Source organism: Myotis yumanensis, unplaced genomic scaffold (genome assembly GCF_028538775.1).
Source record: "Myotis yumanensis isolate MYYU_CA2020_CCGP unplaced genomic scaffold, mMyoYum1.0.hap1 SCAF_1, whole genome shotgun sequence".
Classification (NCBI taxonomy): Eukaryota; Metazoa; Chordata; class Mammalia; order Chiroptera; family Vespertilionidae; genus Myotis; species Myotis yumanensis.
Genome location: NW_027223752.1, coordinates 205,715,594 through 205,720,806, shown reverse-complemented (window position 1 = coordinate 205,720,806; position 5,213 = coordinate 205,715,594).

Genomic DNA, 5,213 nt, shown 5'->3' with positions numbered 1-5,213 from the left:
GAGAGGTACTGGATAGTCTTAGAAAAGGAGCAGCAAGCACAAGACACCTGAGTTGGGAGAGTAGTCAGGGTTCAAGGAGACCCTTAGTGCTGAAAAGAATAAGAATAAGGGGAGAGTAGTTCAAAATATGACCTGGGCTCTGGGAGAAGGCAGAAAGGAGCCCAGCTCATTCTGAAGCTCCTTGTTCACCTCCCTCATCTCAGCATTTAGGGACTACCTTCATGGCTGAATAAGACACAGTGTTCCAGGTATCAGAACCCAGAACAAAAGGTCAGGGGCCAACTGGCAGCAAGGGTAGATGCTGCTGCATTAAATAGACCTAGACTAGGCCTTAAATCCCTCTGTCTTCAGACACTATCTATGTTGAAGCCAGTGTGGCTCAAGGCCTACTGATGGATCTCCAGAGAGGGCAAAAGAGAGATATGAAGGAGAAGGAAGAGAAGGAGGAGGAGGAGGAGGAGGAGGAGGAGGAGGAGGAGGAGGAGAGAGCTATAGAAAAGAAACTAGAGAGGCCAGGTGTAGTGAACTTTTAATATATATGATTGCACTAGGAAATAACTGCACATGATTTAAAATTTCAAGTGGAATAAAAAGCACCCTATATTTCTAAGCTCCTGAGAATTTTAGACATCACTAGTCCAAGCTCTGCATCCTACAGAGAAAACTCAAGAGAAGTGATTTCTCAGAGCAACACAAGGAAGGAGAAAAAGGTCTCTAGCCTACATGGCCAGTGCATTTTCTGTTCTATCACAACCTTTTTTACCCTCACGGTAAGCTTCAGAATAAGGTTACAGAGAAAGTGAAACTATTTTAAGTTGTGTTTTAAGTTCACTGTTGACTAAATGAGAAATAGAAATCATGCTGAGCAAAATTTCAGAGCCACAGTTCTCTCCCTGCAGGATCAGTTACATTGGCAGGAAATTCCTGGAGGTGTGAGCAGTGACAGGTTCTACTGGAAATGTAGAGAGCATGGGAGAAAGGCCCCATATATTGGTCTTTGACAGACCAATGTCTCTCATTGGCTGGCGACAGCAGGAGTGGAACTGAAATCTTTCAACATCAGGATGAAGATGTTGTACCTTAATTTTTAATCTACATAAACCTTTCAGATATCACATTTAACACAGATAATTGAACTTCAATGTAACATTAATGTGGTTCAGTCAGATTAAGCTCTTTTCTTTCTTTTTTTTAAGTGTAACGTTTTAAAATTATGTGTAGCGCAGACACAATTATTTTAAGTTAATAAATTTTTATTTAAGGAATTTCACATATTGTAATTCCTTCCACTGCCTTAGTTCCTCCTGAGGTTGAGTCTTAATCCCTTTTAAAAATAATTTTCACTCAACCAACAGTTGTCATGTCAGTCAGTCCATAGTTCTTTTAGTCGGGCTTCTTTGATTTCCACTTGAATATGGACATACTTCAAAAATTCCCCACCTAGCCCTAGCTGGTTTGGCTCAGTGGGTAGAGCATTGGCTTGCAGACTGAATGTTCCCAGGTTTGATTCTGGTCAAAGGCATATGTCCGGGTTGTGGGCTTGATCCCCAGTGGGGGGCATGCAGGAGGCAGCTGATCAATGATTCTCTCTTATCATTGACTAGAGGCTTAGTGCACACAATTCGTGCACTCAGGGTGGGGGTGGGGGTGTCCCTCAGCCCAGCCTGAGCCCGTAGGGGATGTCTGACTGATAGGGAGCGGGCCTAAACCAGCAGTTGGACATGCTCCCGCCACCTCCGCTGCACTGGTCAGCTTTGAGCCCATCTTCTGGATGAGCAGAGCTCCTCCTGTGGGAGTGCACTGACCTGCATTGAGCATCTGCCCCCTGGTGGTCAGTGCTCATTATAGCGACCGGTAGTTCCGCCGTTCGGTCAATTTGCATATTAGCCTTTATTATATAGGACTAGAGGCCCAATGCACAAAGATTCGTGTAAGAATGGGCCTTCCTTCCCCTGGCTGCCAGCACCACCTTTGTTCCAGCCTGGAGCCACCTTTCTGCCTTCCCACGCTGCCCAGAGGCCCTGAGTGGCTGGGGCAGTGCGGAACGCCTGCGTTGTTGCCATGGTGATGATGCAAGCATCCCGCCCTGCCCCGGGCCGCTCGGCATCTGCATATGCAAATAACCCACCATCTCTGTTGGGTTAATTTGCATACTCACTCCTGATTGGCTGGTGGGCGTCACAAAAGTACAGTCAATTTGCATCTTTCTCTTTGATTAGTGTAGCTGTTTCTAACTCTCTCCCTCTCCCTTCCTCTCTGTAATCAATAAAAAATATATTAAAAAACAATTCCCCACCTATAATCATTGGGACCAAGCTTCTTCTAGGAATTTAGTTTAGGGCCAGAGTTAGGGTCAGATTAGATGGAGCTGCCTGGTTTTCAATTTCAGACACCCTCTAAACATCAATAAGTTCATTCCTAAACTATCACACTCTAGAATAGTACAGAACTTTGGGATATGCCAATATCTAAGATGAAAAAAATTTGACTATTAGCCTTTCATAATTTTAGCAGCAGTCTTTTTTCTTCCCACAGATCTAACAAATAGGTCTGTGAATAAAGGAAACAAAATATTTACTCTATGGTGTGTTTCCAATGATGAGGTCTACAGAAAATAAGCTCTTTTCAAAATAAAAATTTTAAAAATGGTTAGGAATAAGAAGCACATGAAACTAAAAAGCTACATTTTACCAAACTTTAAAAATAAATCTCTTGCCCTAACTGGTTTGGCTCAGTGGATAGAGCGTCGGCCTGCGGACTAAAAGGTCCCAGGTTCGATTCCAGTCAAGGGCATGTACCTTGGTTGCGGGCACATCCCCAGTAGGAGGTGTGCAGGAGGCAGCTGATCGATGTTTCTCTCTCTCATCGATGTTTCTAACTCTCCATCTCTCTCCCTTCCTCTCTGTAAAAAAATCAATAAAATATATTTAAAAATAAATAAATAAAAATAAATCTGAGAATAATATTATTAAGAACATATATAATTAAAATTTAAAAAGTGATGAATTAAATATGTAGGAAAGAATCCATATTCTCAAAATAAAAAAAACTCATTCATATTTTAAAGTATTTATCTTACAGAAGACCTTAAATTTTGGATGCAGCAGAGTAAAATACAGCTTCTTGTAAAACAATTAAGAATTCAAGTTCTCCCAAGGAAATTTTGTATTGATTTGTAACCTGGCCTTGAATTTGCCCTTGGTGTTCATGTCATGATAATTTGGGTCACTCTGAATATGCCATCTCTTGAACAAGGGCCTCTGCTAATTTTAAATGAACCCAGCTGCCAATTTGCATTCTTCTATTTGTACCACCATATGTGGGAATGAATTCACAATTAATAAGACATTTCCAGTAAGTAGTCAGATAGAGGAAATGAAGGACATTTCTAATAAGTTTAAAAGGAGATGTTTCATTTTTGTCTTTTTGGACATAAAAAGGGGAAAGAAAACAGGTCTTTGAGGGCTTTGATAGAGGACATGCAACCTCAAATTAGATTTTAGTTTGAGAGAGAGAGAGAGAAAGAGAGAGAGAGAAAAAACAGAAATTTAAAAAAAGAATAAATGTAGAAAAGTTAGCACCAGGCCTAAATTATTATTATTATTATTTTTTGCTCTCTTTTTTCCTTTTGTACTTTCTGTGTTTCCTTCCTTCTCTCTTTGATCAATGAAAATTAATACTTCTCAAGTTTGATTCATGGAGAGAGCTTGCATTTCATAGTAAGTAGTAATCAAAACCTTTGGGTGTTACACACCTTAAGGCCCACATTCCATCTTGCATCTGACGCTGAATTCATTAATAATATATTGTCAGATACAGGAAAACAAAGGTCCTACTGAGAAGTAGACCAGGAAACTTAGGAGGCTGGAAGCTCTTTCGTCAGAGAAACAAGCGAAGGAACTTAAAAGAAAAGGAACTGGGGGAACCGGGGTAGGAGTTAGGAAAGTCTTAATAGGTGGGTTTTCGAGCTTGCTGTTTTCTTTGTGTAGAATGTTCCTTCACCTACTTTCCACTTGTTGAAATTCTCCAAGGCCAGATTAGAAAACCATCTATTCTAAGAAGTTTCTAGACCCTTTTAGTTAGGAACCATCTCCCTACTCTGAACCCCTATTTAGCACTTGCTGCTACCTCTATGGTAATACTAGTGACAATCCAATTTATCTAGATAAGATTACTCAGGGCCTTGAATGCCACAGGAGGAGGTTTATGGGAGCCATTAAGCTTCTGAGCACTGGCATGATTTAAAGTATCAAAGACAGACTAAGAAGGCAGTTCTGGTGTAAACTGAAGGAAAGGGGTGCATAAATCTCTGCCATATTACTGTGCGCCAGGCATTAGGCATGGTTACTATGTAAAACGTGGGAAGCCAGGCTCCTTTCCGACACGTGGTCACCAGGCAGCCTCCATGTCCTCATCACCCTTCTCTACCCTCTGTAATCCGAAGATAATTTCTTCACTGAAATCGTGCTTTGAAGGCTCAGCAATGACCTACTACGTCTACGGATGTGTCCGCTCATTACTCATTCCGTTTTGGGTCCGCGATCTTCCCGAAACGTTTTCTTCTCACAACTCAAGAACCGACTGCGTTTTTCTCGTTGACTCTACAATTTAGAATGCATTTTTACTGTCGAAACTTAAAAGCGGAGTTTAATTAGTCAAGTGGCTATGGGTGGAGCCTTGAAGAGATTAGGAAGGGTATTTTCGAGCGCTTTAGACTTGAAAGGCGGGTGACAATAGTTCTCAAGAGTCTGGTCTAAGCCTGCAGATTTTTCTTTGAACAGCTCCATTCTCCAGCGTGCACGCCTGGGCTGGGGGCTAACTTCCCTGTTGCTTATGGAATAAGAAATCAAGGAGCCCTGGGCTTGCCTTTTTTTTTTTTTTTTTTTTTTGCTTCTTCTTCTTCTGACCTAAGGGCAGCAGTGAGGGGCCCGGCGGATTAGGTGAGTCTGCCCAGAGGCGCACGGGTCCCCAGCCCCGCTCGGGCCCAGCGCTCCCCACCTCGGCCAAGGGGCGGGGCGCACCCCGCGGCCACGCGCGCGGGCGGCCGAATGGGCGTGTCCCGCGGGCGCGCGCGGGCGGCGGAGGGGGCGTGTCCCGCGGGCGGCAGCGGCGGCGCGGGCCGGGTGCGCGGCGCAGCCTCCTGTGCTGGAATGTGCGGCTCCCGCGAGCTTGCGGCGCAGCAGCAGAGCGAGCGCCGCCGAGGCCCCGGGCCC